The 26934-nt window shown below is 41.1% G+C and overlaps 1 protein-coding gene across 2 annotated transcripts in view; it reads right to left on the reverse strand.

Annotated features, from left to right (window-relative positions):
• Positions 1-26278, reverse strand: part of PARD3 (par-3 family cell polarity regulator) — a 560882-nt gene extending 534604 nt beyond the window's left edge. For both annotated transcript variants that reach the window (XM_083579257.1, XM_083579256.1), the window contains exons 1-2: positions 26162-26278; positions 23793-23978 (exon numbers count right to left, since the gene is read on the reverse strand). The gene's annotated coding sequence lies outside the window, so the exon portion shown is untranslated. The remainder of the gene's footprint in view (positions 1-23792; positions 23979-26161) is intronic.
• Positions 26279-26934: the final 656 nt, after the last annotated feature.

A 26934-nucleotide genomic window follows, 5' to 3' on the forward strand; every position in this document is an offset into this window, starting at 1 on the left:
GTTGACGCACAAGTAGACTGTGGTCTGGAAGTAAGTGGGTTTAGGATTGCAGACTTCATCTCCTCAAAGCATCCCTTCAGATTGTTTTTTTGTAAGTGTATTTTGCAACATCCCAGTTTATACAGAAGTAGTACATTAGTGGTGGATTTATGCCAAACCATCCATGCATCATTCCACTTTATTAGTTGTTCTGTGATACTTCCTCTGCATCATCACATTATTGCCATCTAGAGGGGCACTCTTCTGGTATAGCACCACAAAAGTGGAGCATTTGTGGAATAAAACATTTGCAGGTTCTCAGCAGAAAGTTATGGCATGTGCACTGGTGCACAGCAGCATGTCCACCCTGAAACTTTTGCAGTTGCAAACAGCATTGAAAGCATAAACCTGTAACTACCAGAAGATAAAGTGAGATAAAGCACTCCAACAGACAATGTCAGCAAGCATTTAGGAAGCAACATTCAAAGTTATAATAGTTAATACTGGACCCCACTCAAAATGCACAGAATAAATCCAGATACTTTTAAGGGACTGCTGGAAAGGGTGTGGGAAGAGAGAAAGCTACTCAGTCTATGATGGGGGGTGTCACTACATAAAGGAATTCTGGGACACAATATTCACTAATACATTAATTATCACAGATCAAATTATGCCTCCAGGTCAAACCCTTAACAATTGTTGTTATTATTATTATTTATTGAATTTATATCTCACCCTTTCAAAGGAGCCCAGGGAGCAAACAGATACACAATTTAAAAACCATAACAAAGCATAAGCATTCTAAAACAGTTAAAGCATTATAAAAACAATCACAGTTAAAAACATCTAAAACCAGTTACAGTTAAAAACTTTCTTCCATTCAGTGATCTCAGGGTTGCCAGTCACAAAATGCCTGGGTAAACAGGAATGTTTTCAAATTCTTCCTGAAAGTTGTATATAATGGAATCAAGTGTGCTACAACTGGGCAAACACCACTGAAAAGGCCCTGTCACAGGTTAACATGTGAAGCTGCTCAATTAATATACAGAGAACTAGTGGTTCGGGGGGGGTACCTAGAATTAGCAGGTTACTGAAAAACCACAGGGTTTATGGTAAAGGGTTGGCAGAGTCTGGATATGGCTTTTTTCTGAACAATTAGCTTATCAGAATTGGATGGTAAAAGGAATTGCCAAAACGGATAACTTTTGATACAATGTTGACTCTCTTTATAGCTAAACAAGGTATGAAATGTACTACAAGTTGGACTAGATGATCCTCAGAGTCCCTTCCAACTCTATGAGTCTATAATGTCTTGCCACTATGGAGGGGATGTGCTTACCAGAAGGAAACCTGAAGCCCCCTGAGGGGCAGAACTTAGTAAATGCAGAAGTAGAGCACTGTCTACTTATACTTTGCCCCATTTTCTTACTGTACATTATTGCTGTACTCTGCTTACAGTGTTGTTTTTCTTGCTATATGTCAAAAAATTTCATAAATAAAATAATTAATCAAAAGCAGGATTACATATAACTTCCCTGATACTGTCATGAGCACCAATCATCATGAATGCACAATAACAAAGATGTCTGGAAGGTCCAAAGTCAGTAGTGATTTCTGAGTAAGCATGCATCAGACTAAATCACAGGGAGTCATAATTTTGATGCCAACATGACCACTTGTTAGACAGCCTTACAACTATAGATCAGTATAGATCAGTCAGTTTGCCCTAGGGTGGTTGTTGTTGTTGGGGATTTTTAAAAAAGTGTTTTCTTTCATTTGCTATTTTGCATTTTCATTTGGTTAGGTTTCTCTCTCCCTGATTCAAATTCTCAGCTGAGGAAATGCTCTAAGCAATGTTAACTATGACAACTAGAAAGAAAAAGGTTTTGCATGAGATGCAAGATCGAACTAGAGTCCCATTGCAAACTTTGCCTCCTTTGCAAGTCAAGACACAGAGGGGACCCTTGAAGGCACAAGCACCAGAGCATTAAAAACCAGTTTATACAATCAGCAAAATCAAATGATAAAGAGGAAAGCTGATCCAGTCAGCTGATGAATGTGCATAGGATTGCAGCAGCCTTACGGGCCCAGACCTGCATAGTGTTAGCAACAGAAAAGAGTTGCTCTGGTTTGGTGGCTGGACCATTATACATTCCAGATGACATTTGTAACAATTTGTTCAAACACTTAACATTTGATGTGTGTTTTCTTTGAGAAAATGCTGTCTTTCTGCTAGATAGGCAGCTAAAACTATACTGTAGCAACTGAACATACTACATATTTTCTTGTGATATATTTGTTTCTGAAATTAATTGGTTACTGTCCTATTGGAATAAAGTAGTGAGTTTGAGGAATATGGCATGCAGCTTCAAATTCCTACTAAGCTATGGAGTTCAGTGCCCTTTAACCATAGATTTAAAAAAAAAAACTGCTTTCCACCTGTAAAATGGATATGTATTATGACCTGCCCCAGAGTCTATATTCGAAAGCATGATTAAATACATTTATGTTTACTCAGAAGTAAGTCACACCGTGTTCAATGTGGCTTATTCCTCAGTAAAGCTGTCATCCTATATACAGTTACTTGGGAGTAAATCCCATTAAATTTGATGGAGCTTCTAAGTATACATTTATGTTGTTGTTGGTTAGTCGTTTAGTCGTGTCCGACTCTTCATGACCCATGAACCAGAGCACGCCAGGCACTCCTGTCTTCCACTGCCTCCCACAGTTTGGTCAAACTCATGCTGGTAGCTTCGAGAACACTATCCAACCATCTCGTCCTCTGTCGTCCCCTTCTCCTTGTGCCCTCCATCTTTCCCAACATCAGGGTCTTTTCCAGGGAGTCTTCTCTTCTCATGAGGTGGCCAAAGTATTGGAGCCTCAGCTTCACGATCTGTCCTTCCAGTGAGCACTCAGGGCTGATTTCCTTCAGAATGGAGAGGTTTGATCTTCTTGCAGTCCATGGGACTCTCAAGAGTCTCCTCCAGCACCATAATTCAAAAGCATCAATTCTTCGGCGATCAGCCTTCTTTATGGTCCAACTTTCAGTTCCATACATCACTACTGGGAAAACCATAGCTTTAACTATACGGACCTTTTTTGGCAAGGTGATGTCTCTGCTTTTTAAGATGCTGTCTAGGTTTGTCATTGCTTTCCTCCCAAGAAGCAGGCGTCTTTTAGTTTCGTGACTGCTGTCACCATCTGCAGTGATCATGGAGCCCAAGAAAGTAAAATCTCTCACTGCCTCCATTTCTTCCCCTTCTGTTTGCCAGGTGGTGATGGGCCCAGTGGCCATGATCTTCGTTTTTTTGATGTTGAGCTTTAGACCATATTTTGCGCTCTCCTCTTTCAACCCCATTAAAAGGTTCTTTAATTCTTAACTTTTATATGCCTGTTGTCCTTGTCCATGGAGTTTTCTTGGCAGGGACACTGGAGTGGCTTGCCGGTTCCTGCTCCAGGTGGATCAAGTTTGGTCAAAACTCTCCACTATGACCTGTCCATCTTGGGTAGCCCTGCACGGCATAGCTCATAGCTTCTCTGAGTTATTCAAGTCCCTTCGCCGCGGCAAGGCAGTGATCCATGTATAAATACATTTAAAGAATTGTATTAAATGAAGCTGCCTTGCACTGCATCAGACCAGTGGTACAATTGTACTGTTATAAAAGATCAACAAAAAAAGAATGACAACATATGCATAGCCATTGTTCCCTTGTTACATTGAATATGAATGCTTTTAACATGTTTTCATTCTATTTATATTATGGGAGGGGTCACCTTGAGGGTAAGGGTCCTCTGAAGAAAGATAAGCAACAAAATAGGTAACTAATAAAATGTTTATTAGCAAATGTAAACTTGAAGCTTGTATGTGAAATACCTTCAAGGAGCTGAGGAATTAAGATTCTAGGAAGGAATTACTCTGGGTGGAGAAAACAGTTCAGATCAGAAAGAAGAAGAGTTAGTCCCATTGATTTCATTGGAAGTTGTCGAGTTAAGTGCAAGCCTGCTATTTTTAGCAGATCATGCTGTAAGTCATCTTGAAAGCTTATGATACTTGTCAAAGTCATGTTGACACTTCTGAGAACAGTATTCCTCATTCCTTCAATAGAGTATGTCCAGTTTTGGCTATGCATTTTGAAGTTCAAAAGTGAGTAGGTAAGAAAGGAGGGGGTGGAAGTGACTAGTGTTCCTTTTAGTCTAAAACTATGCCAATATACTATTTTAAAAGGATGGGGAAACAGTTCTACTTTTTTATTCAGGATCTTGTTATTTATTCGATCTTCCATCCCTGGCATCTCTAGGTAAGGCTGGAAGATTCCTGCATCTGAAAACCTAGAGAGCTGATGCCAGTCAATGTCAACAACACTAAGGTAGATAGACCAACAGCCTGGCTTGGTATATGACAGCTTCCTATGCAAATGGGTACAAAATATAATCTTCTGAGCTTTTGGAATGCAGTTCATAGTTGGGACAGCATTTCAGGGTTTTGTAATGTGTAGCTGAACAATGTCCAGATTAATTGAACTGCTATACCCCAATCCTGCAAAGAATGTTTACTTTGACATTGTCAGCGCCAGCAAGTCAGGGACAGACAGCTGCAAGTATCCTACACAGAAATACATGAGTTCCATGTGGCTTACTCCCAAATAAGCATGGCTAAGGCTGTAGCCATAAGATTCATTATCTTTACTTTACTTTCAAGCCATTATTTGTAATACATCCTTCAACCCTGAACTCAATACTCTTGAAAAACGTCACTGACTTCAGGGAAACAGTTATACTTGAGATTCAGAATCACTAAGGTATATGGTGGTTGACACAGCATAAATTAAAAATATAGGTCACTGCCCCAAGAAGTTTTCAATATATCCCCACCCCTTTATCTTTTATCTTGCCCTTTCCCAAAGGATCTCAGGACAACATAGAGCATCCATCTCTAGAACAACCATCTACTGCCTTCAAGTTGTTTTGAACCACAACTCCAATGACTGGTTCTGATGAGAGTTGCAAACCAAAACATCTGTAGGCCACCAGGCTGGGGAGGGCTAGCACAAAATGCTGCCCCTCTTTTTAAATCCTCACAACAATGCTTTGAAGACCATTAAGCGTAGAAAAACTGACTGGCCCGATATCACCCCTGCCATGGCTGCAGGGGTCAATGGGAAACATAAGGCGGCGGCTCATCTAGTCAAGCATCCTGTTCTGCTCTCAAGCAGAACCTGAGCACAGTGGCACTTTCCTGACCCATGATTCCCAGAAACTGGTATTCAGAGACATACTACCTCTGACAGTGGAGGCAGAACACAACAATCATGGTCAACAGCACATGAATTTGTCTCATCTTTTAAAGTCATCCAAATTGGTGGCAATTACTACATCTTCTGGGGGCAAATTCCACCGTTTCGCTATGTACTGTGGGTCACAGGTTCCTCATGCGTATTCCAGAGTAAGTAGTTTGTTTGCATCTTATACACTGGGCAGGAAACAGATTAAATATTAGGACATGTTGGATGTGTCCCAACTTCATCAGTTTTGTTTTCTTCTGCAGCCACTTGCCAATGCTGAGTTACCTGCCAACGACACTCAGCTGAGCTTAGCCCCAGATCATGTTTTCAATGCCAATAATATTTCAATGTCTGGCCCTCAGACATGTGAAGCAACAGTGATGAAGAGGATGCCTTTGAGCAGTACTCTTCAATTTTTTCAAACTAGGATCCACCTTGATCTGCAGCCAAAAGATGTGGACTGTCTGTACCTTTTCCATGGTAGGTGTACATTGTTAGTGATCTGGAAAACTGCACCTTCCACAATTCAAGGAACAGGAGGCCTGTCCACCTTTGCATCTGGTTTGTCCTTCTCTTTCTCAAACGTGCCCTTGAAATGTGGCAAAGCCTGTTCTCTGGCCTGGGTGGGGGATGAAGGTGGGTGGGAACCTCTGACATTTTCATGGCTGGAATGTAATCTATTATACAAAGGTAAGAGTCACATCTCTTGCTTTGCCCATGGTGATGAATAGGGAGACCCCACTCCTGCACCAATCCAGTTAGAGTAGCTCACTAGCAGTGACCCATACTGCTTCTCTCTCTCTCTTCCCACCCCACATGCTTATTTGTCACCTAGAAGATGGGTTGCAGTACTTCTACAGCCTTATGCCAATATACTCAGAAGTAAGAAAACTACCAGCCCTTTTCAAAGGCTCCTTTCTGGCAACTTTAGCCTTAATTCTTCTCAGGCATTTTAAACCAGCAACATAGACCAAAAGACCAAAACAATGTTGCCAGACTAGATCTTAGTCTATTCAAAAACAATTACACTCCAGAAATCTTCTTAAATATCTATATAAGTGGAGAAGGGGGTGGGGGACAAGGGAAGAAACATAGACTATGCACAATCGAAAGGAAAACAAAATACTAAACCAGTATCTAATCCAAGGGCGGCAAATCTTCATTCTGCAGACCAATCTTGGCCCACTAAGGGACCCAGTTTGGCCCTCGAAACCATTTCCCCCAAACAATGTCCACCTGCCCATCAGCTGACAGTCCTTGAGCTGGGGAAACGCCCCACCCCCACCCTGGTTTAGAAATGAACACTTGACCTGCCCCTTGATCTGGTCCCTATCCAGGTTGACAAGCAGGAAGATACCAAATTGTCAGAGAGGGGGAACAGGTGAGAGGAATTTACTTCAAGCTCTGCTTGTGGACTTCATCTGGATGACTACTGTGAGAATCTTGTTGCTGAACTAGAAGACCTTTGGCCTGCTCCAGCTAGGTTCTTCTTTTATTTATTTTGGGGGGAAGCAGATCCAAATAATCATTCATTCCTAGATGTGCCCAACTTTCTGGGAACCTCTGCCAGCAGACATGTCCAAGAGGCCATCATAAATGTGTGCCTGACAGATGGGCCAGCTATAAAAGATTGTCTCCTGTCAATGGAAAGCTTGGTCGTATGCATGTAGAACTTAGAAATAAATGTCCCATGAGCTGCTTTCAACAGGACTCACTCCCAGGTAAACATGGAGATGATCATAACCTTAATTGTGAGCCTATGCAGCATGCTTACATGGAAGTAAACCCCACCAAGTTCAGTGGGGCCTGCTCTCAAGTTAGTGTGATCATATTTGTAGCCATAGCCCAGGGATGGGGAACTGCAGCCAAAGGACCCAGATGTTTAGGTTCCATGGGTCATATAGACATGATTTCAAGTGTAGGACAGGTGGGCATGGCTTAGGGAAAACAGACTCCTGGGCCACATTTGGAGCCCTCCGGAGCTGAATTAGGCCCTCAGGCTGCTACCAAAATCCTATTTGGATTGTTGAAGGATGACAGTTTTAATGCAAGCCACTGGTAAATAAGACGATGGCTGCCAAATTAGAGCACATTCTGTTGTGCACTTGCTGTCCATAATTTTCCAGTTGCATTAAAAATGAAACAGAATGTGTAGTGCCTTGTAAAACTAAAACTGGCATAAACAGTTTTACAGCTGATACGCCTAGAGTGAGCAAATGCACTAGCTGTTTAATAGCAATGGGTTATCAAATTTATTGTTGAAAACCATCAAGTTTTCCATCAACCTGCTATTGTATTTTCCACTGACTGTTGACATTCCTGGAAAATGTGCCTAGTTGAGGGGAGGAGGATAAATCATGGTATTATTATTATTATTATTATTATTATTATTAATAATAAATGTAAACCTGAGAAATGTTGTTTAGGAGCAGTAACTTGAGAGAGGCAATGCAGAGGAGCACTGTCTTTAATAAGTAATTTTTTTACAGTGGCATAGTAAACTTTGCAATATGCAGTTTTAATGTGTCACTTGTCATATCCATAAACTACTGAAACATAATAGCACTGTAGCATATCCAACCGTCTTTCTCTCTCTCTTGCAAAATTAAGTACATATAAATAATAAGGTTGCTGGTTGGAAGCCACATTTTTTATTTAGACTCATTTTACTGGACATTATAGAGGGAGAGGAAGGATCAGCTGAAAGGAGATTCAGACCACACATGAGGAAGAACTTTCTGACAGTAAGAACTGCTTGATAGTGGAACAGACTCCCTTGGAAGGTGTGGTGGACTCTCCTTCATTGGAGGTTTTTAAGCAGAGGTTGGATGGCCATCTGTCAGGGATGCTTTAGTTGTGATTCCTGCATTGCAGGGGGTTCAACTAGATAACCATTCTATGATGGCAGGATACCATTTTTAGTAGCAGCAGTATATTTATCATAGCATCTGGTTTGGCCCATTTAAAGCAAAAGGACCTGAAATTGGGTATGATTAACTTGCTCCATTAGGGTGACAGACAACACATACTTACATCTGGTTACTTGAAAATATGTAGTCTTATTCTCATGCAGATTACATTGGATTTAAACAAATTGAACAGGATCAGAAGCTCTGCCTTCAAGGGCTACCCTTTTTTGCTTCTTCATTTCTCTCAGCATTATGTACTGTTCTCTTAAACAACACAGAAACATGCTTGGAAGGAACTTTAAATATTTCATCATATCCTTACAAATGGATAAACTAGATTTGCCTGTTTTGTTGACTGAAAGCCAATTCTTGCAAACCCATGGGAATATTTTACGTAAGTAATCACACTATCAAGTTCAAGTTAATAAAGTGTTGTTGTTGTTTTTCAAGATTAGGAAGCGGAAGAATTATGTGACTGCCAAATCTTAAACCCAAAAAGGGGTTTGAAAATAATAGAGCAAATACATCTCATCCCTCAACTCTGCCCAGTATTTTGTGATCATATATCCAAAGAGACATCACACAGATGATGAAATAAAAACTGGTCCAGGAAAAATTAAGCATATCTCTGAAAGTGTCAAGGGGTTAACTCCACAAAATACCTGAAATATAAAACATTCCTAACATAACAGATTATAGTAATCAGGAGTAAAACTGGCACAGGTTACTGATTTATACAAATTAGGAATTCTCTCCATGTGCTGACTAGAACAACGCCCCGCTTCAGTGTGGGTGGCAAATAAGTATCTGAAGTTTCTTCAGGTGCCAGTTCTGTCTTTTTGTTTTTTTGCTAGGGGTAATATTCTTCAAGATATGACAAATCCCTCATTAACCAGAGAGTTACTGGGTGATTTCCTTTATGAAGCAATTACTATTGTGACAACAAGGAGTCATTGAGAGTACCAAAAGATCCGTTTACAAAAAAAATAATGCCTTGTGGAGTCACATAAGAAATAACTTTGTACCTTGTGCTTCTGTTTGGCCACTGTGAGAACCAAGTGCTGGAGGATCACATATACAGAATCATAGAACTGTAGAGTTGGAAGGGACCGCAAGGGCCATCTAGTCTAACTCCCTGCATTGCAGGAACACACATTTAAAGCACGTTGCTTCCCTCAAAAAATTCTGGGAATTGTAGTTTGTTAAAGGTGCCAGGAATTGTAGCTTCAAGGCAACAGTTCTCAGCACCTTTAACAAACCTCAGTTCCCAATATACTTTGGGGGGAGCCATGACTGTTAAAATTGTATGAGTGATTTAAATGTGGATGTGACCTATTATTGCTCTTTGGCACTTATTTTTCCAAGTTGGTAGTTGAATACATACGACACAGAATTTGACTGATGCATCTGGAAGATGCCAGTCTAGTTTTGGTAAGGTAAGAATATTCTTAATAACTGGACCAGTTTACTTGGAAGTACTGTAGTTTCCCAACGAGTTAAACGTGGATACTTCCAAAGACATTGAGCTGGATTTCAGCCAGGGGTTTTCAGGCAATGCTTATTATGACTCTTTTACATATTGGGATCTATTGACAATTGCCTACTGCCAAAATACACCATTTTGGTACCAGTGAATGTTTCCCACAAGTATGGAGAAATGATGACAGGGGCAGAGCCAGCAACTCTCAAATCTACAAGCACACGCAAAGCCCTCTCAGACTTGGCTGCTTCTCCAAGGTCCATCTGAGTATGTGGTCTGGCTGGTACCACTGATCTGGGAAAGCTTGGGTGGAGCTAGGACTGAGTTGACCAACATAGTACCTAATGTTGGCAGAGACTTTTCTGGGCACTTAAACAGCTTGGGAGTTTGGTGAGTGGCCTGAGGTGTCACTGGTGCTGCATATTGCCCCCTGCCCAGAAGTATAAACTGGCAACAGCTCATACTGTATCTACACCTAGGAATATATAAATGAAAGTATGGATGCACATATGGATGCACGTGAAGCTGAGGCTCCAATACTTTGGCCACCTCATGAGAAGAGAAGACTCCCTGGAAAAGACCCTGATGTTGGGAAAGATGGAGGGCACAAGGAGAAGGGGACAACAGAGGACGAGATGGTTGGATAGTGTTCTCGAAGCTACCAGCATGAGTTTGACCAAACTGCGGGAGGCAGTGGAAGACAGAAGTGCCTGGTGTGTTCTGGTCCATGGCGTCACAAAGAGTCAGACACGACTAAACGACTAAACAACAACAACATAGATGCACACTAATATTAATACTTATATTAATGCAAGCATAGTTATTTAAGTTGTAGATTTAAATGATTTGCCAGTGATCTAATACTTGTAGTTAGAAGTTTGTTGAGCACACAGTTTTTAAACTGAATCCAAGGCTTTCTCTTCCAAAGTGAGCACCTCAGGAAATCAGGAGGAATTGCTTCATTTACCACAGTAGCGTTAGGGCTTGTTGGATAAATAGCCTTAAGTCCCAGGGATGAGCGGCCTAATTAGACTTTCCAGTTGCTCTGGAGAGTTCTCCAATGCTATAGCATTGTTAGATTACAGTACTTCAATCTCAGATCCCATTCCACGAGCATGACTTTCAAGGATTTGTAAGAGGGCTTCTTAGCTGATTAGGGACTTCTGTTTGCCTAAGATTGGGGTGATGCTTGGGTAGAAACAACGTCTCTCTCCTCCTATATTTGAAGTAATTCATAACTTTCATTGACAGGATTTCAATGATAGTTTGAAAGGGTTCAGAAGGCTGTAACAGAAAATGAGTAGGGAAGAACTTGACACGACTTAAGTCAACATCTAAACTCCACAGAGTCATGAATCATTGGAAGAAGCTTGGGTTTTTAAAAGGGATGACTGTATTTTACTAGCAAAATTCCTGCCACTTTAACTGAAGGGGTATTTGTGGAGGGAGGAACTGTCTGTATCAGAAGCCTAGCATTGGGTGGTGGATCATGGTTTACATAGCTTCCCCTATGTACATGCACTTTGCAGAGTACAAGAGGAAAGATATCTGCACTGAGAAGCTTACAATTTGTAATTTGACATAGGGAGAGACAACAGAGAAAGAGCCAGGAGTTTGGAGAAGGGATTAATATACATTCATTTGTTTGTATTTAGGCTTAGTTACATAGTGGGCCTTCCTCAACCTGGTGTTCTCCAGATTTTGCAGAACTACAGCTACCATTATACCCAGTGCTGTTTTCCCCCCTAAAAAAATGTTTAGGGGTACTTTCATTTTCCTACTCATATTGAAATACTGCTCCTCAATGAGGCCAAACTTAGATTCACAAAATGTTTAGGGGTGTGCGTACCCCTGTGTACCCCCAGAAAAAAGCACTGATTATATCTAACCATCAACTATGGGCCATGCTGTTCCCTCTAAATATTGTCTAACAATAGATGTATTGTCTAACAATATCTAGAGGCCCCAAGTTGAGGAATGCTACTGGACCAGAAGGACAGCATTCAGATAGCAATGAATTCTATCTTTCTACTGTTCCTTACCTGTTAATTTCCATGTTTTATGTGACCTTTCACATAATGCAAAATCCACTTCTGGAAATCTAGCAGAAGTTTAGTGCTCATTTCCATGGTAATTGTTTCCAGAAAGAAAGAAAAACATTTGCAATCCTAGAACCTAGAATTTCTCATAAGTTTTACATTGTTAATTTCCTGCAGTTTTTGTGAATTAGTTTCCTGCACTGCTCATGCAATGAAATTTTGGGTGCTATTTTGACATACTGCATGGTAAATAATGGGGGGGGGGAGAAATGTGTGTGTGTGTAGAAAGGGTGAGAGAGTTGCAATATGTCTGATGGTGTTCATTGTTGTGTCACATCACACTTGCAGGTGTGGATGAAATGTAGCATGACATGGCAGTATATCGTCAAAGAGCCACAGTTCTATAGCACAACAGGTACTGCAGTGTAAATGGAAGATTAAAAATCAGGGCAGAAGGGCTAGCATTATAACCAGTAAAACTACCATAATAACCTCCATGTCTGAATGCAGCTATGGTTTCATGAAGGTTTTCTGAGAAGCAGTTCCTAGAATAAGGAGCAGCAAAAGGGAAAGAGGCATGTGAGGAAATCAGTTTTGTCTAACCTCCCAACCTAGGGCCTTATAGATCTTCTATAGTCTCAATGTACTTTCAATACATGGTGGTCTCCTTGGAGTCTCTACTTATTGAAGTCATTAGAACAGGACTGAAGAACAATTGCCCAGCCTTTCCCAGCCTTGTGCTCTCCAGATGTTTTGGACTACAACTCCTATCAGCCCTAGCCTGTATGGCCAATGGGAGCTGTAGGTCAACATCTGGAGAGCCACATGTCCCCTCCACAACTTTATAGTATCATAGGAGGATGACTAAAAGGAGGGAAATAGATTTACACAATAACATGGCCAAGCATGTGCTCCTAAAATTTATTGAGATGCTTTTTGCTGTCACCAATTGGATCCAGAGCAATATTCTCTTTTGCTCACAGAATTAACATATTGTTTTAGGTTGTAAACAAGTGGCTATGTGGGTAGCTTGTTCTTGGAAGAACACAGAGTAAAATTAATTCTCAGAGGCATCACTAGGATTTACTATGACTTTCCAGATTGTTAATTTAGTTCAAGTAATTGTGCAGCTACTACTCAGTTGCTGTACCTGATCCAGAATGCTTTTCTCCAATATTGTTGTATTTTCCCAACACATAGGCCACAATATTTTGCCCTTTAGAAAATGCAACTCCTTTCCTACCACACCCCTAATCCTACTACATCAATTACAGCTCAGAGTACAGCATGTATCACACTCAGCCAATGTCTGTAGGAGCTTGACTAGTAACCAACACAACTAGCCAACTCCATCCGCACCATTGTGACTACTTTTTGCAAGGGTTACTTTTGAATCCTTTATTGAAATAGTTCCTCCACTCTCCTGCTTTGTAACTTACCTAGCTTGCTGGTTTCTTATGTTTCTCTTTCCAAATTAAGCAACAAGTGACAACTTTCATAACTTATTGGTGGGACTAATTTAGTATTAAGATTACCATGCTTTATTTGGAATGGTCTTTTGTGTTTCAGAATTGGAATGATTATTTTATGTGTTTCTATAATTGTAGATTCTGTTGTTGTAACCCACCTTGGGACCTTATGGCAAAGAGTGAGTAAGAAATATTATATATAAGTAAAATTATTTATTTGTACATGCAAGTATGTCAACATCCCTTTTCTATGTAGATGTACATTTGTACATGTTTCTGTACATATTTTTATTATTTATAATTAATGCATATTATTAATACAACTATAATAAATTGTTTTTTTTCATTCTTTCCATAATGTATACCCTACATTACTAATAGAAATAGGCACTTGAAGTACGAGTGGCCTTTCTTATCCACAGCAACGCACATTGTTTTGGGTAACTTTTCCTTTTCTTTATTAATATATGTAGCTTTTTTGAAAAGACACATACCAGTATTCTTCCCCCCTCTCGAGCACTGCAGCACACATCTTTAGGGCTGGAGTAAAGGGCATGTGACCTAGGCAACTGGCTGGGCAACTGGGCTTAGGGGGATGCTAAGTTCAAATCTCACCTGTTGTGCGCTATCTACTTAAGTATCCATGCAACAGGTGAAACAATAGTTGAAACAGTTCATCTTCATTTTCAAACTGGCAAAACTGACTTATTTCCCCAACACAGTCTTTCTTTACAATGTTCATTTGGTGTGAGCATGTGGTGCTTTTTAGTTTGCAGGAAAACAAATCATACCAGTGCTCATTCACAAACACCATATGCATGAGTGTTTGTGATTAGATCAATAGTTTGGATCCAGACTCAGCTGGATTTAGGTCCCACTGAAAAATGTGAAAGAGCAAATGAATGTTCAACTTTCATTCTAAAAAGTAAATCTGTAGCTCTTTCACTAAGGAAAAAGGAGCAGGCAGTATTCTACTTAATTCCTCCCTATGATGTAATTAAAGGACTTTTAAATAACTTTGAACATATCTGGCTACTTGTATTTATTATCAGGCTGATCTGCAATTTTTCAGCAAGCTCTGTCTGATGTGCAGAAATATACTGCCTCTGTGCATTCAGGTGGTAGGACAGTCATATGGAAAAGAAGACTCCTGTACCTTTAAGGGTTGTGTAGAAGGATTTCAGCTGGTGTAGCTTGTCAGGCAAGATACACCTGCTGAAATGCCCTCTTCTACATCACTATTAAATATGCAGGGGCCCCACCTTCTTTTTGCATCTGGCCACTGCAACTGGTAAACCTAGACCCATATAATTTATTTCTTTGCCGCCTTCAACGGGTTTCCCAGGGCAGACCAGTGCATATCTTCTTGGAAGTGAGTCCCACTGAATTAAACTGGACTTTCTCCCAGATGTGTATACTTAGAAGAGTGCTATTCATTTGTCAAGGGGCAGGAAGATATTATCAAGACCACACTTCTTCAGACCTGTCCCCTTCCAGTAAAGGTAAAGGGACCCCGACCGTTAAGTCCAGTTGCGGACGACTCTGGGGTTGCAGCGCTCATCTCACTTTACTGGCCGAGGGAGCAAGCGTTTGTCCGCAGACTGCTTCCAGGTCCAGTAGGTAGTACCAAATTGTAAGAAAACAATGTAAAGAAAAAATCAGAAACAAAGTCTAAGAAACAGAGACCAAGAGAGTAAAAAATTCTATTGAATTATTTTCTCCTTTACCATTTTGTTTTGTTTTGCACTACATATTTTTTGTTGTTTCCCCACCATTATTTGGTATACAGAATATCCTTTTCTTTACCACTCCTCTTCACCTTTTATCCACTGTCATCATCTTCCACCCATCCTGTCTTTTCAAGCTATAGTTTTAGCTCTTGAGATGCAGCAAGAAAATGCAGTGAAATAGGAGACCCCTTTCTGCTGAGCTAAACCCCATTTGACAGTATGTCATATACTGTAAATACATCTGCATTTTGCAGAGCATAAGGAAGACGTCTGACAATAAACAGAACAAGATAAGATGTCTGAAATGCAATATTTATGTTGTATGATTCAGCTTTTAAGTCCTGCCAGGCCTGCATTTCAAAATGTGCTCAAGTCCAAGTTTACAATTCTTTCTACCCAATATTTTAAAAACGATGTGTTACCAGTTTTGTTAATGATGTTTTGATGTCATAGCACATTTTGGGTTATATCAAATTGCCTTCCTCCACTTATAAAAGGCTTTTAGATACAACTGAAGCTTCTGGGAAGGGAACAGGAAAGAAGGTGATTTTTTGCACATTCCATCTTTCTCCTGTAGCCACCCCTGCATAACTACCCAAGCAGTTCTAAACTTTAGAGGATGGGGTACAGCTTAGGGGTAGAGCATCTGTTTTGCATGCATTAGATCTTGGGTTCAATCTCCAGCACCTCCAGGTAGGCCTGGCAGAGACTTCCTGCCTGAAATTCTGGAGATCTACTGTCAGTCAGTGTGGAGAATACTGAGCTAAATGGGCCAATGATCTGACTTGGTATAAGGCATCTCTCTGAGTTCCTAGGGTCTCCCAACCTTCTGGAGCAGATTTGGAAAGGTGCAGAGGGATGCAGATGTAAGTGGGAACCAGTGAAAATTGCCTTTCTCCCACTTGTGGAAGACTCCGATAGATTGAAGAACTGTTCAGGGAAGATGGGAGTTGCAGTCCAGCAACATCTGGAGGGTTACAGTTTCCCCACTTCTGGACTACATAGACCACTGCTCAGACCCCCATGTTGCATATTCAGTGAGCTGGTCTGCTTTGACAGCTACCAAAAATAGTTGCTAGCGTTCTACAGCAGAAGTGAGCAGACTTCTAGACTCTACTTTGTGATTTCTTTCTTCTTTTCCTTTCCTTTCCTTTTTTATTTTTATTTTTTTTACAAAAACCCTGAGATCTGTTAACTGGAGCCTGATGAAAAAAGGCATAGCTTAAGATTCTCAGAACTCAGAGCACAGGAATTTGTTTTGAGTATGAGAACTAAACAGAGCTCACTGTTCTTCCACATGTACAAATCTCCACTCCTGGTTACCTCAGGCTTTCTTCAGTTCACTAGTATAATTTAGAGCAGGATGAGGAGAACATTAGCTCATAAGAAGAGCTCTGCTGGATCAGACCAGGTGCTTATCTAGTAGCTAGTAGCCATTGATAGCCTTATAATCCAAGATAAGGAGAATAATTTTTTTACTGCTGTTGTTAAAACACAGTGGCAGAGTGTAATCAAACAGTGCCCAGGGTGGGCACTGTGTGCTCCCAAGGGGACAGGATCTGGCATGGCCTAGCATATCACACACACACCCCAGATGCTTCCCCATGCTACACCACTGGTTAAACAGTTGGGAGTCAGACATCCTTGCCACTCTACTACAAATGACTCAGATATTTGCTGGTTGATCCTGATCACCTTCTCTACCCTACACTTGAGGAATGCCACAGAATGCTAAGAACCATGGGCTGTCTGTAGTACTTGAGTGGTGGTAATTTTAGCACGGATAAAAGGTGCCAGATCTCAGAATGTAAATCTTTATTGTGTTTCCCATTCACCAGTTTTCATAACATTTCTGTAGGCTCAGCATCTCTCTGATTAACACAGTAGTTCAGTGGTTACGGAATCTATTTATATATACACCTAGTCCCTGAAGTTGTCTCTTGTTAATGCTGTTACTGGGGGTACTCTATCCACCTCTATAAGCATGCCCACACATGCACCTGCTGATAAATGTGTCAGAGCAGCACATGCATTTTCAGTATTTATTTATGAGCATTAGTAATGCCTGTAAGAAGAATGAGCATCAAGCTATCTGAAGGAGCCAGATGAACTGGGGACAATGTGGCTTTATCGTTAAGGAGGTACAATATGACACTTCTACTCTTCTCTTGATGAGTTTTTTTAACAAACACAGTCAAATCCTCTATATCCTCTCAGATTCTGTTTGTATAGAATGAGAAATTGATGCATTTCATTTGGGAGGGCTGGGAAACATTGCATTGATCTTGCACGATTAAATATATGCTTGTGCATTACGTAAATATTAACTATTTAAGCCCACTGTGCACCTGTAGCGTCAATGAAGGGAAGCTTTATTGCCCAATGTTGGTCCACTGGCAATAACAAGTCTCTTGAGTCTGGCACAATAGTTTCTTTCTGGGGATAGTATTTGGATATTATGTGGTATAGTAGTTAGAGTGTCAAACTTTGTCATGGGAGGCCAAGATTAAATACACACTCAGCTGATTGGGTCACCTTAGGCTAGTCACCATCTCTCTGTCTAGCCTACCTCACAGGGTTGCTGTGAGGATAAAATGGGTAGGGGGAGAACCATGTACACCAACTTGAGCTCCTTGGAGGAAATGCAGGATATAACTATGATAATAAATAAAATCAGCTTGGGAAGCTGATTTGGGAAGCATTTACCTTTATTAGAATGGGGGCCATCAAGTTCAAGTTGTATAGTGCAACCTTGTATATGTCCATTCAGAAGTTTACTGTCTTTTCTGGGACTTACTCCTAACAGAAAGTGTGTTTAGGATCTCAGACTTAATAAACTGAAGTCCTTATATAGTGTGCTGTGATTGAAACAATTTGTTTGTAAAGTTTGCTATCAGAAGTTTTAATTGTTCTTCTCGTGGCCTATTTTCTCTTTCTCACAGATCATATCATGATTTCGGACTCACTATTACAACGTATCATGATTCTATGTGGCAGTAAGCAATCATAGGCTATTAATGGAGTCCTCCAGCCTTTCTGGGATCTTTGTTGTAACAATAGTCTTTAAACAAAGATCTTTAAATTGTATATTTATATATACAACTCACTACATGGCATAATTGTTATATTATAGCCAGGTTTCTATTTGCTCAGTGCAAAATTCTGTTTAAGTGCAAAAGATGATCCACATTCTGTATATTAGCTGAATTCTACAACCTGTGTACTTTATGTAAATTAAGCAATTTTGGTGTAACTTAGTATACAGTTTGCAAGCATGGGGACAAGCAAGCAGAAAATGTTCCACATTGGTACTATTTAAAAAGCACTTTTTAGTGTGTCTTTTGAATTCTCAACCATCAAGTGTTTTCATAGGATGTGATTATTACATCTGTTTTGAGGATTGGCATAGTGAGTAGTCTATAGATTACAGTGATCCAATTACTGTACCAAGACCACATAGAATGTTAGGGGCCCACTCATTGATTGAATCTAGGCATATTGCCTTTCATTTTCATGATTTAATTTCAGAACCATACTTAGGTATCTAAAGACCTTCTTTTGCTACACTTAATGCTATTTCATGGTTTCTCATAGCTCATGCATGGAGCTTTTTTGGAGACCTGTAAAGAGCCGACCATTCATATAGACATACGCAAACCGAACCAAATTGTTAACAGATGCAGTAATATAACAGCTCAGCCACACTGATGCTTGCAAAATGAAGGGTAACGACAGAAAAGGAGAGCTTGTTATTGTCTTTTATATGAAACCCATCAAAGCAACTAATGACGTGTGTGTATTTTTAACCCTGCTTGGGGGGGGGGGGAGAATACAATGTGAAGTTTAACATTCCTACAGTTTAACATATAGCTAGCTTTCTTTTCACTCCTAAATCTCTCCATGCCAAAACCATACTTTGTCCCCAGACATTTTCCTTTTTCACTCTATCCTATAATTCTCTAACCACAAGGTTATAAGAGTTCAGCTCCAGCGAGATTAATTGAAGGCTGCAGACCTCTTATCCACAGGAGCAGGAGCCATTTTAATTTGAGGGCCCTCTCTGCTAGCTAGTGCAACACCCACAGTTTACACAAAAGTCCATTTTATAATGGTTGTCACACCCCAATTACATAACGCCGTTTCACCAGGCCTAGCAATGAACCCAGTGGTAATTAAAGGGGTCTATAATTCCAAAGTATTCAGCTTGTTTTGTGGAAATAAATTATAACAATTGCTTAAATCTGCACATTTGGGATGGACATGATGCATTTTGTTGTTTGAGATGATAGACAAGATGGTGTCCACCCCCGTTCTGTGTATAGAAGTTGTGACTGCAGGACTTAAGATAACAGAGTTAATTTAGGGAGTGATAGGCAGCAGGCTATGTTAGAAGTGTGGGACAGGCTGTATGGCATATACAACTCTGTCAACCAACACCTCACCACCACTTGTCACCCCAAAGCACTCTGTGCTGTTGCCCAGTGGGTCTCCAGGAATATTAGAGTGGCTGGGAAAACCCAGTCAGATGGGTGGGGTATAAATAATAAAATTATTATTATTAGACATCAGGGAGTGGCAGGGCTCTGAAGAGTATGTGTGGTGGAGGCAGGGGACGAGGAGAGTGACCTAGGTGAGGGCACCAGTGATTTGTGGAGTATCACGCCACCCACAAGGAGCCAGGGGACGAGGGAGAGTCAGGGCAGTCTGAAGCAGAAAAGTGAAGAGCAGTGATGACTTCAACCTATCAGATGAGAGTATATAAGCTGGAGGAGGAGAGAGGTCCCACTGTTGCTGCAACTGCTCCATATGGCCCAGATGAAACCCTAGCTCATGATTACTCATATCTAAAAGCAAAGCCAGGAAGCTGAAGTATATTATTAATATACCAACACCATATGGAAATCCTGCAGTCCTGTCCACATTTTCCTGAGAAAAAGCCTCACTGGGCTAACCAAGAAAGCACACAGGATCAGGCTGCACCTTTCCAAAATGCCACTCGAACACAATATTTTTCTCCCCTCCCCCCTCCCTTAGAGAGCTATAATACAATCACTATGAAAGACAGAAATGGGAACCTGAAATACAAAGCGGCAAGTTATTAGACTTGCTGAAGGCTAAGTAATGAATCAGCTCTTAGACTTTGGGAGTGCCTGGCTCCAAGCTCCAAGAACACAGAGGATAAAGTAAGCACTAGTTTTGGGGGAAGAGCCAAGAAAACAACACATGGGCAACAGCATGGTTCTCAGGCCAGGGCCGTACAGCCTGACTGAAAACACATGATCCAAAATGAAGAAAACAGAAGCACTGCCCAGAATAATCAGTAGCATTTAATCCCACAGAATAAGTAACAAGTAATTTAAATGTTCTAAAACCTTCCAAGTGAACCTGGGCATCACACCATTTGACCTGGAAACTCTGTACTGGTAGGTTGTGATGTGCTAGTGATGAGGAAAAGCACTATGTACATATTCAAAGGAATTTTGCCACTATTTATATGTCTCAGATACTCTGTGCCTTTAGCAACTGTATAATAAGTAAAGATTTGCCAGTGAATGTGCATTAGTGAGAAAATATTTACATTTAATTTATGCCTATCATGCAACCATTAAAGGCTCAGCACCTTGTCCTGGGGATGTATGTATTCCGTATGCAAATGATTTAGCTATGGAAACATTAAATTTGCTTCTGCTATTTGGTTCAAGCTTCTTGGTAAAGGTAAAGGTAAAGGGACCCCTGACCGTTACATCCAGTCGTGGACGACTCTGGGGTTGTGGCACTCATCTCGCTTACTGGCCGAGGGAGCTGGCGTTTGTCCACAGACAGCTTCCGGGTCATGTGGCCAGCATGACAAGCTGCTTCTGGCGAACCAGATCAGCGCACAGAAACGCGGTTTACCTTCCCGCCAGAGTGGTACCTATTTATCTACTTGCACTTGGCAATCTTCTAATCCTCACCAAATGACTTGGTGTACTTGCTCTCATTAAATGTTCTCCCTCTTGTTTGTGCAGGTGCAATTGTGGCCTTTAGGAAGGCTCCCATTGAAGACCCACTTCTCGGAATCTGACCTGGTGCCTAAGGGTGAGACAAAGCCAAAATGAAGAGCTCCTGACTATTTGGAGCTACGCAGCTAAATAAGAAGAAAAAAGTGCTTGCCCCTACAGAATTATGACAAGTCTCAACAAGTGAATAGTGACTATGGGCTGTGTGAGGAGGCAAAAAAAAAAAAGTAGCTATGAAATTAACACATCACATCCTGACCCCAACAAGGAGAAACAAACCTCTGAAAGGTACAGACATTCTCATTCTAATTAATCACAGAGAGTGCCAGAGAAAGAATCCAGAGCCACCTGATGTGTGTAAAACGTTAGTTCTACCCAAATGACAATGCAGCAGGTGTGTGCATGGGAAGGCTGAAGGCAATGACTTCAGAAAAGGGAGAATGGCTTTTAGGAGATCTGCCTCAACCTGTCTCAATCCACTCTTGAGAAAGAAATGAATGGGCCAGGGCCTCGGGTGTTGGCACAAGGCAATGTACAAGTCAAGGAGCAGCAGCACAGAGATGGCTTAAAGCCACCTTTACATCAGTTCAGTTCAGCTGGAACTGGAAATTGCTCCCAACATGCATTGGCTGATAGCTGCCAAGGAGGTGTGAAAATATCAATAATTACATTTATATAGACATTTCAGATTATTGCCTAGTTAAGCCTCACTGCCAACCATTTGTGTGGGGGTAAGAAGGCTGTTGTTCATATTCTACTTATCTTTTAAAGATTTGCTAATGTGAAGTTAAGGAAAGATATTTATCTGTTGAGGGCCCATTTCCATATAATATTTTATGTTCCTGCAATGACTTCTGGATGCCACCCTAGATTCTTGTTGAAGCCTGTGCAAGGGACTATGCCTGGAAATGCTACATGGTTACCTCATTCCGACTCAGCCCTTGTCACACACGTTACAACTTCCTTCCAAATGTTAATGCGGAAGCCCTAAACAATAAATCGAAATCTGAACCTCCAAAACTGCTAAACTGAAAAACGGCTAATTTTATCTTCAAAACCAACTGATACCACATTAACATGGTCTTCTTATATAAGTAGAGCTTCAAGCAATGGAGATGAACCCGTGGTCATCCAGATGATATGGGACTACAACTCCCCTCATTCCTGATCTTTGGTCATGCTCACTGCGACTGATGGGAGATGGAGTCCAATAACATCCGGAGGGTCAAAGGTTCCCCACTCCTGAGCTACAGACTCTTCCAGGTGTAAAAGCAAGAGCACAGCTATTTCCTACATGAACAGGGATGGTCAGCTTTCAAGGGGGTGCTCTGTTCTCCCGGCAGTGGTTCACTATAAACTCAAAAGAGTCTAGTTTCCATAATAAAATAATGCAAATATATGTAGACTGGTTGACTTATTAGATAAGGAGGAATCTCTCTGCTATTGCAGCTGCCTTGAAAAAGGTGGAACCAGATGGAAAGAAGACAAAGTGCCTACCAGAGAGGAATGGCAAATTAAGCAGTTGGAGTATGCCGAAATTGCAAAACTGACCGGAAAGCCCAGGAACCAAGAAGAAAAAGACTTTAAGAAAGAATGGGAAAAATTCACAATCTATTTAGGAGACCACTGTAAGCAAATAAAAACACTTTGTTGTTGTTTAGTCGTTTAGTCGTGTCCGACTCTTTGTGACCCCATGGACCAGAGCACGCCAGGCGCTCCTGTCTTCCACTGCCTCCCGCAGTTTGGTCAGACTCATGTTTGTAGCTTCGAGGACACTGTCCAACCATCTCGTCTTCTGTCGTCCCCTTCTCCTTGTGCCCCCCATCTTTCCCAACATCAGGGTCTTTTCCAGGGAGTCTTCTCTTCTCATGAGGTGGCCAAAGTATTGGAGCCTCAGTTTCACGATCTGTCCTTCCAGTGAGCACTCAGGGCTGATTTCCTTAAGAATGGATACGTTTGATCTTTTTGCAGTCCATGGGACTCTCAAGAGTCTCCTTTACACCATAATTCAAAAGCATCAATTCTTTGGCGATCAGTCTTCTTTATGGTCCAGCTCTCACTTCCATACATCACTACTGGGAAAACCATGCCTTTAACTATACGGACCTTTGGTGGCAAGGTGATGTCTCTGCTTTTTAAACACTAGCAGGATTTTAATAACACTTGTCACATAACAAACACTGTGGATAATATGGAGAGATACAATTTATGGCCTGTGAAATAATATGCAGTTGAAGATGTTGACAATAGGACCCACGGAGGGGAAGGTGGGAAGTCAGGAGATTCAGAGAATTCTCAATATGTATATGGTTATGTATTTGATATTGTTATAACTTCTTGTTTGTAAAATCAAATAAAAATTATTTCCAGGGGGGGAAAGGGGGGGGGAAGCTGCATACAGAATCATCTCTGCTATTGCGTTTTCACCATCCCTCACATTGTTCTGGCTATAGTTTGGCACTCGCAGGGCAAAGATGTACAGGTCAATACCTGCACGCAGAACTGTTGTTAAAGATATTGGGGAAGATCTGCAAATAAAGTTCGCAGTCACAAAGGGGTGGGGAGGCGTAACCAATCTCACCATCTTTGTATACCTGCAATAAATCATTTTCTTTGCCAGTCTCATATCAAGTAGGTGGCCAAATTCCCACTCGTATCTTATGAATCCTTCAGAGATGCAGCCAGCAGTCAAAAATCCAAGAGAAAAACTTGCATTTATAATATCCTCCAAATGCAATTTTTGGACAACATCCCCGTCTGAATTCAAGAATGGGGTGGGATGACTTGGGCTAGGCTGGGCAAAATAATTGGATTGACATCTGGACATTTGCCACCTTACAAATCATTTTAAATACAAAGGGGGGGGTAAACAGGATATAAGAGTTCTGAGTAAGTTATATATTACCTCTGCGAAGCTTCTGCTAATGTATCCAAGTTATAGCCGACAATGTTAGAAGGAGCATGGGCAGGTTGGTTCATACTCCATGGAGGAGGGAGCAAAATATGGAGAAGATCTGGAACATGGTTGCTGGGTAGGAGAATTTCTCCACATAGGCAATGAATACCTCCTAAAAGCCATGCTTCTGGATTCCTACATGAAGAAAGACTTTTGTAAGCATTCATAGACAGGATGTGTCATATAATAACTAGAAGTCTCCCAAGCAAGCCTCTAAATAGCAATAAAACAGCATAAAACAATTTATGTTTTTATACTGTTGTAAACCACTGTGATATGTTTTTATGATACAGTGGTATATATTTTAAATAAATAAATACTTAAAATCTGGGAAACGATAACCATGTGCAAATTCACTGAAGAAGTACAGCAAGCATAGAATTACAGAAGATACTCTGATGGCATATTTTCTGCTTCTGCTCTATATGAAAGGCAGTGAAGCTTCTGATCAAATACTGACTTGATCAACTACAGGTTTTTTTCTGACTGTGCTGCAGTTTATATAATTTACACATCCAAAGTCTCTCCATAGTTAGCAATAACGATTGGTTACTACATATAACCCATAAGCCCACTCATTATAAATTAAGGCGTGTAATTGGCAGGTTCGGGTGCTAACCCAGAAATAGTACCTCAGGTTAAGAACTTTGCTTCAGGATGAGAACAGAAATCGTGCGGCGGCAGCAGGAGACCCCATTAGCTAAAGTGGTACCTCAGGTTAAGAACAGTTTCAGGTTAAGAACGGACCTCCAGAACCAATTAAGTTCTTAACCCAAGGTACCACTGTATCTGAGTGTGACGTGACATAACAGCTGATGTCACCAGATATGTCACTCCACACTCTTTATACACGTGTATTTCTGTGCCATGAAAATGGTGGTGGTGGGGAACTGTTGTTATTGTCATAAAGGGCAAAATAGTTTCAAGGTCCTTTTTTCCACCCGTTTATTATCCATAGATGTGATAACTTGTTCAATATACGCACTTTTAAAATTGCACACAAACTAGTAGTTGAAATGGGCAATTCTTCTTCACCCCATACCTGGGAGCCTACACAAGCAGTTAGGCTAGTCTCACATGTGAAGAGGATTGGCAGTTGTAGTGAGGGAAATTGTACTCTGCATATGCTCAGAAGCACTCTCTTTCATTACTAATGCACAGGGTCTAGGGCTGAGCTCTGGCAATCAAAATAGATTCTGGGCTTGGGCTCTCCTGAGGATCAGAGATTAAATTAAATCCCAAGAATGCCCCTAATTCAGAGGAAAAGAGCTATAATGTAACATTTACCCAGCAAAGCAGAGAAACGTGTATTAATGTGTTCAATTACTATGATGCAATTGCAGAACGGTTTAGCCAGCTGGTGGAAAAGCCTTATGCAAACACTTCTTGCTAAGTGGAATCTGTTTCGTGTGCATGTGGTGTGTGTCTCCCCTTCTCCAAGAGCCCATAACTGCATCGGCTAACATGGGCGGAAAGATCAATGTGTACAAAACGGTAACCGAATCACAGACACCAGATGCAAGGCCAAGTGTTCAGTTATACTGAGACAGCTGAGTCAGGAATTCAAAAATGGGAGGTGGGGTGGAGGGAAAGAAGAGTTATCAGTGGGTTAAGGCTGTGTAGCTGCTGGCAGCTGCCACCTGTCTGCCTTTGCTCTCACATTCCTGATCACTGGCCCATAGGCAGTTGTTGACTAACTTGCCCTTCAGTGGCCCCTGTTCCTTTTGCACCAGACCTTTGACAGCTTATCTAGCTTCTGAGGGCAATCATCATTTAACATTGCCCAGGTGTAGGAAACACAGGAAACTGCCTCATTCTTGAGTCAGGGACCATGGGAACATCTAGCCCAGAACTGTCAACACTGACTGGCAGGGGCTCTCTGGGGTTTCAGTCAGGGAGTGTTTCCCATGGGAGAACTCAACACTATTATTCTATGTGAAGGGCACTGCTTGCCATTGTTTACTTGTAATGTGGAATGGTCACTTCAGTTGCATAGACTGAAGAGACAAATGTGGCCTTTGACAGCACCCATTCCTTGGCATTTTGGAGCTTGAATGAATATTGAATGCCCTCAACAAAGCATGCCAAACTGAACTGTTTTTGTTTGTTTGTATGTTAACTGAATTTGAGAAGGCCATGCCTACAACAACCCTCATCAGGCAAACTTGAAATTTGGCGTGGTCTGTCCTCAAACTACACTGCCAAGTTTCAAATCAGACCACTGCTATGCAGCCATTTTCAAGCCATCAAAGTTACAAAAAAAAAAAAGACACCAATTTTTTTCAGCTTAATGGCAGAATGCTATTTTCCTGACTCACCCTTGACAAATAGGACTACAGCTGTGGCCTTATAATAAAGACATATATTCATTTTATTTATTTGCATCTCTCTTGTCTCCCCCCCCCCCCCAGTTTTTCCTGTTCCTCACACCGCCTCATCTAACTGTCATTTTCCAACTGTCAACCTCTCTGCCTGACACTCACTCCACCCAACATTCCATTCAACACCCCTCCCCCTCCCCCCACTTACCCTCTCAAAACAGGTTCATGCTGAGCATTTCTGGGAAGAGCCTTGTGAAATCGCTTTGTCTTGCATTGCCCCCCCAAAGCCTTTAATAAACTACAAACATGTAACACATCTACTACACAAAAGCACATATTAGACACCTCCTGAACCTAATACATCAGACAATTCCCCCCCCCCAAAAAAATGTAGTGAAAACAGAGAAATCTTTATGGAAAGCCCACCCCTGGAAAGCGTGTGGAAGAAAAATGCACAGAACTTGTCAACAGCCCCTCGTCAAATGTTGCAATTGGTTTTTTAAAAAGCCATTTATTATTGCTTCTACCCCAAATGCAGCATGGACCATCCACAAACTTACTGCGCCTGTTCTGTCAAGCTTCAAATGAATCTGTTCAACCATTTTCTAACAATAAACCACAGAACTCCCCATTATAATAGTAGAATGACTTTCCTGATCCCTGAAGGATTGTTTTTTTAAAACTACTCTGGGAATTTCTGTGAGGGGAATATGGGTCTCAGCACCCTTAAACCAACAAAGCTGCCAGGATATATATATATATATATATAT

The sequence above is a fragment of the Podarcis filfolensis genome (assembly GCF_964270895.1).
Source record: "Podarcis filfolensis genome assembly, chromosome: 12".
Classification (NCBI taxonomy): Eukaryota; Metazoa; Chordata; class Lepidosauria; order Squamata; family Lacertidae; genus Podarcis; species Podarcis filfolensis.